The sequence below is a fragment of the Dermacentor albipictus genome, chromosome 5 (assembly GCF_038994185.2).
Source record: "Dermacentor albipictus isolate Rhodes 1998 colony chromosome 5, USDA_Dalb.pri_finalv2, whole genome shotgun sequence".
NCBI lineage: Eukaryota > Metazoa > Arthropoda > Arachnida > Ixodida > Ixodidae > Dermacentor > Dermacentor albipictus.
The window spans coordinates 138,335,674-138,350,023 of record NC_091825.1 but is presented as its reverse complement, the minus strand read 5'-3'; the positions used below and the strand labels follow the sequence as shown (position 1 = coordinate 138,350,023).

The following is a 14,350-nucleotide window of genomic DNA, read 5'->3' as shown; positions in this document are numbered from 1 at the left end:
TAATCGTCCACGCACGGCGACAGGAATTATTCACTTACTATGATTTGATCTCTTTCGCTTCTTTCTTTTTATTTTCTGATCAGCGTGGTAACATCTATGTTGCGAATACACAAAAAAAAACTGGGCAGTCATTCTGTTTCCACAATTTAGAAGCGGGGGCCGTCCTTCACATATTTCACTTCACTTTATTAACTTAAAGATCCCGTTACAGGATAATACATAAGGGGCGGTTATTATACATTATATACATGTAGTTACAAGCACCCACATTCCGGTGATCACAAAATATCGGTAATAGTTTCAGAAAATGTGTTTGGGCATGTGATGGCACCCATGTCATGGGGAAGGTCGTTTTAGGCTTTTGCTGCACGTGGAAAAAGCTATGCTTGGAATGTACTGCTCAGCATGCGAATCCACTGATGCCATCATCCGTGGATCTTTTTAAAATCTGTTGCAGGTTGACAATTGTGTGCAAACAACGCGTCTTCAATCTAACATCTTGCAATCTTTGCATTGTTCGTGACTGGACTGTTTGCTTGTTTTTGTCATATTTAGTTTTGTGTACGATTCTCTAGCCTATATACGTGTCGACCAGCACGTTTTCTATACTTGCCAACACCTTTCCCGGTCATTACAGTTACGCAGCTGGAAACTGGGCAAGCCGCCGCCAGTGGTTAAAGCCTCGCTTATGCGTGTCTCGCCCATTATGAGAATTCTCGTGCCTCGGGGGACCCATAAAGTCGCGGGGCGCCGAACAGCGATCCTCGACCAACGAGCACACGACCGTTAATCCACATTTCCATTCGCGGCCACGAAAAGACAGATCGCGCTCCGGACCTCGCAGCTATGTTTGGAAAGCGGCGTGTTTCCCACAAAAGCGGTTGCAGCGTTGCCGGCGGCGTTGATTGTTACAGTGGCCCGTGTCTCTGATCGCCGACAGCATTGTGCTGCTTTAGCGCTTGAGCTCGTCGGTGTGAACAAAGTTTACCAGTCAACCAAAGTTTAGCGTAAGCATAAAAGTGTCTGTACCAATCGTGCGAGTTTCACGTTTCAGCGCAGCCGGCCTGTAAGTTTGGGAAAGTGCATCTGCTGTGTGTCGTCGTCGTCGTCGTCGTCGTCGTCGTCATCATCATCATCATCATCATCATCATCATCATCATCATCATCATCATCATCATCTCCACCACCACTACTACACTATCGCATGTCCGCTGCTCGACAATGGCCCATCCCAGCCATCTGCATGACTCCTGTACTGCGCCAGTTCTTAGCCATACGTGAATTTACTTTATTGTATAAAATCTCCTCATCCTAAGCCGTCCTCAACTGTATCTGCCAACACTTGGCTCCCAGAGTGTCCACATTCTTTAAGATGTCCCCGCCATATTTGTCATATCTATTGTAACTCCATCTTCCCGTTCCGCGTTTTGACCTTGGACACATCTTGCAAATACCTTCTAAATACTTCTCATGTTACCCAAGGGACTTCCATTTAACTACATCTTAATCATACTAATACTGCACAGCACCCCGAACATTCACGTAGCCATGGTAACGTGGGTCTTATGAGAACTCTACAAATAAGTGTAGACACCATGGTCGGCACACAATCTCCTGGTTTCATTGACTCCATTCAATTCACCTGCCGCCACATAGCCTAATGAATATATGGACTTATTTGCGCTCGCGAGGTCAAGGTCATGGGATCGATACCAGTCGCGGCGACCGCATTTCGACTGCTGCAGAATCAAAAACGCTCGTGCATTATATTTAGGTGAACGTTAAATAACTCCAGGTGGTCGAAATTAATCTGGATTCCCCCAGTACAGCCTGCCTCATAATCATAGGGCGATTCTGGCACGTAAACTTTTCTTTCTGATCACGCACAGCTCCCGATTAGTCGTTGGTGATGAAAACGTATCGGCTGAATGCTATAGCTCGTACAATTCCTGAAGCGGGGAAAGGAAAAGAATTGGAATAGAATCACCGAATTATCCCGGCCCGTCTGCTGTCCTTACTTTACAACTGAAATTACTGATTACAACGCCCTCTGATATTCGAATTCAGGCATCCTTTACGCCCAACACAGCCACCTTCTTGAAAATTTTACGCTTCCCCCGCTCTTTACTGCTTCCTTAATTTCTACAATGTTAAAATTTGACGATTGGTTGACGCTCGTCAGGCTAGGTTTAGTACACATACCTAAATAATAATATAGTGGACGGGGAGACAACCGCCACCGTTCATCGACTGGTAGAGCATCGCAACGTGTCACGGGGAGGTTTCTGTTTAGGTTGCCAGTGGCGAGATGCGGTATTATCTATCACTTTTATATCCACCCGCCGTGTTTGCTCTCTGGCTATGGTGTTGGGCTGCTGAGCACGAGGTCGCGGGATCGAATACCGGCCGCGGCGGCCGCATTTCGATGGGGGCGAAATGCGAAATCGCCAGTGGTACTTAGATTTAGGTGCACGTTAAAGAACCCCAGGAGGTCGAAATTTCCGGAGTCCTCCACTGCGACGTGCCTCATACTCAGAAAGTGACTTTCGCACGTTAAACCCCATAATTTAATTTCAGTACCTTTTATATCCGTGTCTCTTATAATTAAACGTTGTAATATAGAAACACTGCTAATTTCCTAAATGCTTTGCTAGGCTGCATTGTTGCTGGCTTAATCTAAATGTATGGGTGTAACGATATCTATCTATCTATCTATCTATCTATCTATCTATCTATCTATCTATCTATCTATCTATCTATCTATCTATCTATCTATCTATCTATCTATCTATCTATCTATCTATCTATCTATCTATCTATCTATCTATCTATCTATCTATCTATCTATCTATCTATCTATCTATCTATCTATCTATCTATCTATCTATCTATCTATCTATCTATCTATCTATCTATCTATCTATCTATCTATCTATCTATCTATCTATCTATCTATCTATCTATCTATCTATCTATCTATCTATCTATCTATCTATCTATCTATCTATCTATCTATCTATCTATCTATCTATCTATCTATCTATCTATCTATCTATCTATCTATCTATCTATGGAGAGGCACTATGGAAAGCTGGCGTCACCCTCTCTGCCTTTCTACAAATAAAATTCCTCCATGATCCCTGCCCTTGCTGCATGCATAAGTGACTACATTAGACGGAGGTCCTTGAGAATGCCTGCAACGAACTCGGAAGGAATATAACTCACTATAACTATACGTAGCAAGCAGTGCATGTCATTAGTCGCGTTATCCTCCCCCTCTTCTCAGATTGCTCTTTGTCTTTCTCAGTTTTTTTTAGAGCACCAGCTAGCTGTTCCCCCGAAGTACAAAAGTGCGCTTTATGTGCCGATCAGCTGAGTCACAAGGAAGTCAATGGATTTATTGTTTATAAGAGACTTCTCGGCTTTTTCTCACTAGTCTGCCATTGCCTTACGGAAAATTTGTGGGCCGCGGCGTACATATCGCCGAGGCAAGCGGAATTCCTAGTCTCCACTAAGCAGGCGCCGCCGCACACACATTCTAGTAAAGTGCGGCGACGCCGCAAATATTGCTGGCGCCGGACAAACCCCGGGGGCATCGTTAAGCCTTTGAAACTCCTGCCGCCGGGGAGACGCACGGTCGAGAACACGCTGACACTGCACCGGAACACTGAGTGAGACCATCGCGCTTTTTTTTATCTCTCTCCCTCTCTTGTTTGTTTTTCAGGAACATGTCGGATGAACGGTGAAAGAAATGTGTTCGCCAAGAATGTCGCGCAACGAATATCCAAGAATCATTGGTACGAGAACGTTTCTTTATATCTTAAAAACCACTCGAACCATGATTCATATACTATAAAGCGGTGGATATCATCCGCGGTAGCTCGAGCAGGGACTATATACGAGGTTGGACTTCTGAGGACACGGATTCGAATCCGGCCACGGCGGTCACATTACGATGTGGGTGGAGTGCAAGAGCGCTCGTATTGAGGCGAACGTTGAAGAGCCCCGGCCGGTCAGAATTAAACCGGGGCCTTCCACGGTGGCGAATTTCACATAACGCACTCTACACTTTGAGAACGTTGAACCCCACAATTTAATTTTTAAACATGGGGGTTGGACTGCATTTCGATTCTTACGCATGGCGGCTGGCTAAATAAGATCAAAGAGAAGTTAAGGAAACAATTTGAGGCTCTACACACTGTCTTGAGTGTTACTTTAGCGCAATTTTGTCGTGGGCATTGTTGAAGGCAAAGCGATGAGACAAGCTTCGCTTTAGACCAGTGAAACCTACTAATTTAAGGTGTCGCGCTGACTATTCTGCCTATGATAGTACTACGGGAAGACAGCATGAAGGAAATGAAGTGCCTAGTAATGATTCATCAACGGGGCATGACCACTGGCACAGCAGATGACATATGCACGGAGCTCTGTTTTGTGTCTTGGCTTGAACTTGGCTAAGGCGCACATGTAGCCAGCAAGAAAAAGAATACATGCGAACAAATCTTCAATCGTTTAACCCTGCGGTTGTTTGCAACACAAACCACCTTCGTTAAGTGACATATATTCTGAAACTCCAGGAATAGTTCCTTGTATGGCAGAAAGGTCATTTGGAACTCATAGATAAGTGCAGGAAGAATTTTTGGTTAATAGCCAGTGCAACGTCTCCCTATACAAATATTTCGGGACGCGCAACTTGATGGTAGAATATGAAATCAAGTCTTATGTCGACACACGAAGAGACTTTAAAAAATTGTGTAGAATTGAATCCGCCCCAAGTCGGTGGTTACCTTTCGGACAAGTTTGGTCAGGACTAGCCAAGGACCATGGTCGTGCCCCAAGAGACAGAGATTAGCTATCAAAGTTCTACGGGATTTTTTCGTAAATAGGGACTGAATAAACTCCTTACAAACATTAGCTTAAATGAATTTTACCTTTCTTCTTTGTTACCTTTACCTGTTAATGCTTGCGTTGCCTTATAGACTCCTAACCTGGCTTTTTTTTTCCTACTTGATCTGCCAACTTGCGCTTGTAGTATTTTGTTATTTTGTTATATATTTGTGACAGTATTTTGGATTTTCAATTTTATTTTCTGATTTTTCATTGCTTTCCTAGATATGATTCGGGGATAGCGAGCCTTTTATGCGACCAAACTTTCCATATTTCACATGTAATAAGGGAAAAAAGAAATACCATCTGCAAGGGCATCCTTGTGAGTGTTATCCTTCCGGCGCTTTTGATTCCAGGTTATTGCAAAAGAGCGCTGGACATGGCGCGCGATGTCCTAGGTTCCTAGAGACACCGCTCCGTTGAAGCCGTTAACGTACAGCCGCAGTTTACGGAAATTGCTTTTCTGGGTCGTAAAACGGAGGAGCCGGCCGCTGCAGTGGCCGTCAATGGTTTTACGTCTCCCCGTTCAAGTGCCCGATGGCCTTTTGCCTCTCTTACCGTAAGTTATCCAGCTTGCTCTTGAATTATGCGTGTTCATATGCTTTTATTTCTGCTTAAGATGTTCTATCACTGTACATATGAAATGGCACAGTTCGTTGTTTTAGGTGACATCCGCTGCCTCAACTGTCGTGTTCTCTTCTTTGTTAAGGTAAGGGTAGCCTCACTTTTATCACCTCGGTTTAATTTTTATCGAAGAAGAATTGTGCGTAGGCATATGAAGAAAGAAAGAAGGCGGTCGGAGTGTATACGTGTATAGGACTGCAACCAAATACGAATGCACCATCCGATACTCAATCCTAATACAGAACACAAGTGCACATTCAAAAAAATATATTTCGAAAAAGAAAATGAGGAGAAATCCTCATCAATCTTAGGCACATGGTAAGTGAGCACATTACCAAAAAACTACTTGTTCATCTTCGTGTTTGAGACACATATTTCTTTAGCAAGAGCGCTGGGCGTATCATGCTGCGTGACTTGACTTAGTGTGTCTTCATGCAACTTCATTAGTTCTTGATTCTGCGTTTATCAATCTGACTTCGGGTCTTTATGCAACTTTCCTTAATGAGAAATTTCTCCCCTTCGCTGAACCCTGCTTGTACGTCCATGAGCCATCCACTTTTTTGTTAAAGTTAACTCCCTCTCTCGTACACATTGCGTTTCATCAACGCTGTGTCCGCATGTGCACTCTAATAAGGGAGTGCAATTAATTGTATTGTATTTGTACATCTCTGTTTGCCCCGCGCATTCATCTCGTGTGATGTGTAGCTGCAGAACTAACTATATACGCAAGAGAAAATGTTACATTCAGCAACGCATGCAAAGCAGGAGCCAGCTGTTACATGGCCTGCCACCGATAAAAATAAATTTAAGTTCACCGAGCCCGTATCACGTCATTCAACTTCACGCACTCGTAAAAAAATGAACCAGAAAGGAACAAACGAACAACACAGTGCCAAAAGAAAGGATGGGGGGACATGAACAAACGTAGCTGGGTAAAGTATGGGGCTAAAAGGCAGAAAAGGAAGCCAGGACAAGCAACCCTGCTTTCTTGGGCCAGGACGACACCTTAAGGAAAAAAAAGAATACAAAGCGGTCGTAAGGAAGCTAAAATACGCTGTGTAGGTGAAGCCCAGCGGAGTGTCGCATTCCTGACAACCGCCGTTTCATTTCGGCACGGTCCATTCGATTCTGGCTCCCCTTTAATATGCGCCGCTTTCCCACTTCACTCGGGGAGAAACTGTCAAGGAAAGCAATCCGCTTCCCATTGTTTCTTTTTCAAATTTTATTTTATCATGTTCAAGTCGGGCGTACTTTTTCGGAGAAAGGAGTTGAGTTCTGCTTTAAGAATAACTCTTAGCTTTTCGTGCCACTGTCTGGTTTTTCGGCCCTTCAGATCATGCACAAAGGGATCATGCCTCCAGACGGGGGTACCTTACTTTTCCTTCTTCCCGTCCAATGTGGCGTACGCAATTAAAGAAAAAAGAACTAAAGAAAGAATGCTGATGAGGAAATTTCGATTTCTGCTTGGTGTTTTCTTCTTCATTTTTCTTTTTGTTTTAATGAGGGTGGGCGTAGGGGGCAGGACGAGGAGGCGCCGAATTATTTCGAGAGGGCAGCGCTTGAAGTGAAGGCAAGCAATGGTTTTTCTGCCTGTGCGAAAGGTCACGCTAAAAATTAATTCGGCAGTGACACTTAAGACTGCTTACATGTGGGAAGGCGAAAGCCTTATAGTCCCTTTGGTGAAATGTTTCTTTTCGCGCGTTCCTTGAACGCACAGGTTCTCGCCTGCCTACCCTAACTGCACCTCGGCAAGGCCAACTCAAAACTCTCGAAGCGCCTCAGCACGCTCGCTTGCCCGCGAGTAGTTCATAACACGAAGGATAGCTCAGTGGCGTTCAACTAGACAACAATGCTTTTTTTATTTTATATAGTCATTTTATACACTCATGACGTGGCGCCACCTCGCTCCCATTGGTTGCGCCGTCACGTGCCAAATGACGCCCACACTACGCCACGCCTTTCGATGTGACGTGTGCAATGACGCACGCACTGGGCACACCTTTGTCAAATAGAATCGTGAAGTCGCCATGGTGTCGGGGAAGTGTGCTCGTTTCGCACTCCGTGGGCCAGGTACAATTCCCACCTGGAACCAAAATTTACCAACTTTTATTTTTAAAGCCAACGATATTATTTGTTTATAGGAACGTGCCTGAGATATGTGGCATCAATTTTAGCATTTTTGATGAGCTTTTACTGTTTACGCCGTCAGCCATTTTGGTACTATCACTCGGTGGCGACGCCGACCAAGCCGTATTTTTGCGTAACGGGGCATCAATTGCTTTCCCATTGAGATGTCTAGAAAGGTTGCAGTAGCCTTAAAGGTAAAAAGGGTCCGTGTACCTTTACTGCGGGTTACTTTAGGGACCCTTTGTATGTTATAGTTCACATTGCCTTCACAAGATTAACTGGGAAACAATATATTCATTTCTTATAGGATGTCAGATGCTTGCGCAGCTGTATCAAAGTGATTCAACCACATTCTTCCCACCAGCCTTCAATTCTAATCAATTAATTGTAATCAAATCAATTGCAATCTTTTTTAAATTTTTTTTTACCGCAGTGGTGGGGAAATGGTAGAGCATCCGCCTCGTATGCGGGAGGTGCTATGTTCGAATCCTGGTGCCGCCGGAAACCTACCGTTTGTTTTTGTTTTTTCAAAGGGGTAGAGATGTGACACGAGCTGGCGTTCGTTTGTTTACATGGGTTGTCATCTCGAAAGGGAGCCCCATAGAGATTTGCGAAGGTCTCTGGACACCTCTTCGCCCACACAGCTTTGCAAGATAACAGAGCATTCTCCGCCGCATGTTGAAGGCGTGCGAGTGCTTTCACCGGGTGCCTAACGGTAAAATAAATACAAGCGCACTGCCAGCCAGATACTCGGCAACTACGGGATTTCCAGACGCTTGGAAGGAGACCCACCTGTTGGGAAGTTGGTCCTTTTAATTTTTTTGCCGTCCTTTGTCTCGTTTCGAGCTGTTTTTCAAGAATTTGTGATTTGATACTGTGACGTCGTGGTGACGTTGCCACAGACGACGAAACATTAGGCGGGAAATGCGTTTGGAGCACCGTGAGACGACATGAAAATCCAGGAAGGAGCGTCAAAATGTCAACGCACCACGCTATGTTGCATCTTCATCTGCGTTCATGTGGAGAGAAGCCATTCTTACCAAATAAAGAAACGCTGCTTCTGACATCTGACAGTGGCAATCTAAAAACTAAAAAAATATATATATTTTTCACGTTTGTAACGTACCATTTGGCAACGATAAACGACTTGAAAAGCGACTGTCTCCCCGAATTGTGTTCAGGTCTCGCGATTCAGATGGGTATAACTTCTAATTAATAGGCACGCAAAGCATGAAAATGTGCCCCTTTAGTAACCATTGCCGTACTAAAGGTGTATACGTTATGTTACGGTAGGTAAAACAAAAGAAGGCTTTTGTCTAGGGCGATCTCAATACTTTTTCTCGAATGTTTTCCCCCGTAAAGTCAAGTAATACAGCCCTCTTGATAATGTTAATTCTTACGCTGTACACGTCGTTAGATGGATTGCTTTAGCGACGCAGCTCCACTGTTCCCATCGTAATTAGCTGATTTCAGTTAACTCCACGTCGGAAGCCTCTCCCATAAAGCTTCCATTGCATCTGTTCCTGCGTCAATATCAGAAAAAAAGAGTTGCTGTTAATATTGCGTGAAAACCGTTTTTTGAACTGTGTGTGGAAGCGGGGACTTTCGTCAGGCATGCACACTTTTAATCCTCGCTTCCCCTTGAAGGTGCCCGCCGCGGTGACTTAGTTGCTATGGTGTTGCCCCGCTAAGCACGAGGTCGCGGAATCAAATCCCGGCCACGGTGGCCACATTTTAGTGAAAGCTAAATGCAACAAAAAATGTAAAATAAATAAAAACGTGTCCCCCGCATCGGGGCACGCTAAAGATCCCCTAGTGGGCAAAATTAATCTGGAGTCCCCAACTACGCGTGCCTCATAATCAAATCATGGTTTCGGCAAGTAAAACCTCAGGATTCATTCATTCATTTATCCCCTTGAGCTTTCATGAAGAAGAAATTTGCTCAGTCAAAAGCACGAAACCACGCTGCTTAGAAAGCCCACCAAGGAAACTGGAAGACTGCCGTGCTAGCCGGTTCATGGTGAACTATAGCAGCACACTAGAATGGAGCAAAGGGAGACACCATGTAACCTACAAAATGAGCAGTCAAAATGAATAATTTATAACACGACCGTCATACATACCATCCTCTTTTAATCACAGATTTAAAGTTCGTGTACCGTCTTCTCGAACAAAATTGTGCCAAGATTCCTTTGGCCCAAGAACAAGTCTGGATTGGTATTATTGCTGCACATGTATGGCTTTGTTGTTTTCTGATGCCACTCCTTTCTGTAACGCTTTCCGTACTGGATAGTACTTTAATAAATAAATGAATACAGTGGTGCATGTATGTGTGCGTCTCTCTCTGTCTCGTTGTGTGCTGCATGTTGTTGCTCACGAAGAAAACATGTGCCCGTGCGTACATGTTACTGTAAGCTGGCGTCACTTATATTACTGTTATTAAATTCAGACGTCATATCGGCGACTTTGTACAATATTTACAGCGTAACAGAAAGTCCAAGAGATTTTAGTTGCAATGCTGTTAACTAGTGCTTTGTAGTTAGCAGATTTTCTTATTGCGCTAACAGGTGGTGCTATATATTCCAGCACTCTTAAGAAGCTTGCGGCAAGTGTAAATCAGCCAAAGAGAAATGTCGCAGTAAGGTAAGAGCTGCACTAACGTTTACAAGGACTAAATGATGTGCTCGCTCTATCACAGTATGCATTAAAACAGGCTGGAGGGTTTGCGATCAGCGTCCATTTTTGTATTTCATAAAGCGGACAACCGTTGGACGCCGGACTTGCCTGCAAAGTATAGGGAATGCCTACGTCGTAAACACGCCGGCAACCGGTGCGCACGAAAACCGTGGCTAAGAAAATAAAATTGAAGGAAACACATGGTACGTATAAAACATTCAGCACTGTCTTCCGCTGAGAAGGGTTGCAATTACACGGCTATGTGAGCACTGTTATTGCGTTTCGAGGGAGACCGTCGGCACGACGACCCGCGAGTGAAATTCAAAGCCTCGAGCTGCACTTTCAGGCGGGAGATCGTCTTCGCCGCTGTCTTGGCTGTCACCTCCGGCAACGTGCGGGTCACGTTGTTCAGGCAGCTTTTGTTCTTCTTGCAACGCGGTCCGCACTTCGAGCTGCTCTTTCACGCCACTGCGAATTTTCTCTTTTTGGTGCTTTACCACAGCTCACTGGACCGCTGCGACTGTCCTTTTACGTATATTCAGCAGTATTTGCTTTGCATTCTTCTGCTGCACTCCGCGCACATTCCGGATGGAGGTTTCGACGGAAACGAGACCTCCCGGTCATTGCGAGGAAGTTCGTCAGCGACCTCCCTGTTTGATTCGCCAAGCATTGCCACACGTGGAATGCATGTTAAACTTGCTCGAATCTCGTCGACCGTGCATCACGCTATAATATGGACATGCATTTCAGCTCGTATTTAACACGTACGTATCAGCAGCCGCGCGTGTTGTTTGCTGCCATGAGTCGCCATGCGTGGCCATGCCAAATGCACGTAGCTGTAACCAGCCTTCATCGCCAGACCATGGCTGTCTAGGTAGTGCAGGTTTACTAAGTTCACTGCAGGCAGCATTCCTAATAAATATCCAATGAAAGCAACATTGATTGCTGCTGTGGTCTATCTGGACTGTAACCTTCCTTGGCACCACGTGCGTTTATTTCATATTTTTTTTGTTCTTTTGTGAGCACCTCGATGATTTGGATTAACTATGGGCGGTTGCCGCTAATTCTCGCTTTGTTGCTGGAGTTGCTGAAGGACTCATGCTGGCACCGTTCTGAATTGTAAGAAATAATAAGAATATAAAAATCGTTTTCAGAGTGATTAGAAGAAATCAGCAATGACGATCTTTGATAGAAGCGTACTACTTCGGCCTCCGTATTCCTGAAATTCCGCCGAAAAAATGATGACGTCTAACCCTGAGTCGTTGTGTGGCGAACGAAGTCTCAACCACTCTTATCTCTCTGGGCAAGAGGACCGCACCTTAATATGCAGCGAACGCAGGTGCAGTTTACCGTTTCCACGGCTGCTATATCGTACTCGGAATTTCGAATGTGTTTCGGGCTCTTTTCCTCGGTGCACCGCACGCATTCCACAGTGAATGGGTCGTTGACATGGCGTTTTCTTGTCGCCTGTACGTCAGGTGCGAGCCTGTATCAGTCTTTCGTTTCGTTCTCAAGGACCGTTCCTTTCTTATTGTTGCTGTTCTTTTTGTTGCTGCGGTTGCAGCAAGGGCGCGTGTGATTCTTCCGTCATCTAGACTGACTATGCTTAGGTACTAGCGAGAGGGATCCGTTAGTGCCTGGCGTAAACATTTCCGTTGTGAAACCTTGCTGTAGTGAAATTTCTTCGCTCTTTAACAGTCCTTTTTCAGGCTTCTCGAGTTTTTATGCCACCCGTATCTTCAGGGGAACGAATCCAATTTCTATGTCCAGCTTGGAGTGTTTCGACGTTCTTCTCTTTCAAGCAGTGTTGTTCTTCCTGGTTTTTTTTTCCTGATAATGTTACTGCGAAAGGTTATTTGATCTTCCTGCGCATTCAGGCGGATGTTTGCGTTCCTGTCTGCATTGATTGGTAATACTGTCAAGTTGTTTGCTTATTGCTTCGCTAGATTTTCTCGAAATGTCTTTGGAAAGTCGAAGACATTCTTTATTAAGGCGAGGGATGGGCAGTGCTTTGTAGTGGTCGTACTTGCTCCGCCTATACATACGCATACCAGCATAGCACACGAGTTTCGGGGTATGTTCTTCACCAAACGTCATTATCTTCTTAAATCACTATGAATGAATCAAGTAACTTACACACCTTTCAAAGGCACGTGCTGTCGCCACACCACCTTAACTAGCACTAAAAATGTGCTGGTTAAGAGCTCTGTTTTCTACGGGATTACGCAAAGAAACAACAAACTCTACAATATCCTCACTGCACAAATATACATCTTCAAGCGCATTGTTTCTTTAATAAATCGAAGAGCTTTCTAGAAGAATTCGGCTATTCGCTTACGTTCATCGCCGATTATATTTTGACAAGTTCGAAATGCGAAGCATTTCTTGGCGAACATTTGGCACTTTGACAGTATCTATCTGTCTATCCACCTATGTCTTGGTGCTCTCATGGTCGTTTTGTTAACTTGGTATGTACCGAAATCGGCATAGTGTGCAAGAGCATATGATGAACATAAGTGACCGGTCATGGCATGAATACCATGATATACGTCTCACGTAGGTCGTGAAACAGCCGCCTACGTCTCGGTGCTCTCATGGTCGTTTCGTTAACTTGGTATGTACCGAAATTGGCTTAGTATGACAAAAGTATATGGGGAACATAAATAATAGCTCATGACGAGAATGGCATGACATGCGTGTCATGTAGGTCATGAAAGAGCCGCCTACTTTTTGGCGTCCTCAGGGTAGTTTCGCTAACTTGGTAGGCTCCCCGCACACTGCTTCGCATAATATCGATTCTCACGGGGCGTGGGATCTGCAGGCTTTTCTTTTTATTTTCTAAGTAGTTATTCTTACGACATTCCGCCCTTTTCAATGCGGTGCGTCGAGCCCATGTCGACATGTTTAGAATAGCTTAAGTTAACCTCAATCAGGGCGTACGGAGCTTGTAGCGCAGCTCTCGTATTTACCGAGGCTGCAAGAAGCGGAGATTGTGGCACACATGGGTACTGAAAGCGTTAAGTGATGCAAAAGTTGTGCTTCCTATTCTGTATCCATTCATAATGATGCGAACTTTGTAAAACGTTCTAATCGATCGATGGACGTACACAGATACGAGTACAACAACCCATCAAGTGCAAAGGAATCATTTGTGAGAGGCATCTTTTAGTGTTGGTTGGAAATAATAAATGCGACTCACTCGAAACTTATAAGGCCTCGTAGGTGTTGCTCGTGGGTGTAGCTCTTGTGTAAGAAATAGCTGAGGAATTTCACAGCTCTAATTTCGCACTAATGTTTATATACGCACTAATATCACTCATAAGAAAGCAACACGTCGAATCTGTGTTTCTAGTTCCACATTATACTAGGATCAGTATTCAAAAATGTATTTCGCTCTAATATATCATAGCAAGCCCATCGATAAAAACGCTATTTCGATAACGCTATACTGTAGACATACAGATGCATCGAAGGTTTCACAAATAGTTATTTGACACTAGGTGCAAAAATCCAGTTTAACTACAGAAGTTTCGGAGGCTGATTTGCCCGCTTTCTATATGTAGAAAGGCGCTGCGAATAGAGACAGAGAGAGGGAGAGAGAGGCAGAGAAGAACAGAATAAATAAAGAGAAAAGGTAGGGAGGTTAACCGTAGACTCTAAAAAGAAATATCCCATTTGCAACGCTTCACTGGATGGCAGGGCAGGAAGAGGGGTTGGAAGATCACAACAAAGTAAATAGAGAGAGCTCATGCATACAATCACTGCTGTTCACAGCCCATGAGAACACTTAGCAGTTATCGAGGCTAAAGTCAGTTGTGCAGGCTTCTTGTCCTTAAGAATGATAGTTTATTGGTAGCCCACAGCAACGACGGCTTGTGAAGTCACTGTTCTAAAACAATTTCTTCTTGCAATTGTCTACCATCAACACGAGCTAGTGCCATTGCTAGCAATCGTGTCTGTGCAACATATCGAAGACAAACACAAAACTTGCTCAAAAGTCTTCTCGCTACAGCAGGCATCACAAGCAGCATTTTCA

The 14,350-nt window shown here is 44.4% G+C and overlaps 1 long non-coding RNA gene across 3 annotated transcripts in view; it reads right to left on the bottom strand.

Annotated features, from left to right (window-relative positions):
* Positions 1 to 7,397: 7,397 nt before the first annotated feature.
* The window catches only part of LOC135909323 (uncharacterized), an 87,700-nt gene continuing 80,747 nt past the window's right edge, over positions 7,398 to 14,350 (bottom strand). For all 3 annotated transcript variants that reach the window (XR_011514952.1, XR_010566681.1, XR_010566682.1), the window contains one exon: positions 7,398 to 7,594. This is a non-coding gene — a long non-coding RNA (uncharacterized lncRNA). The remainder of the gene's footprint in view (positions 7,595 to 14,350) is intronic.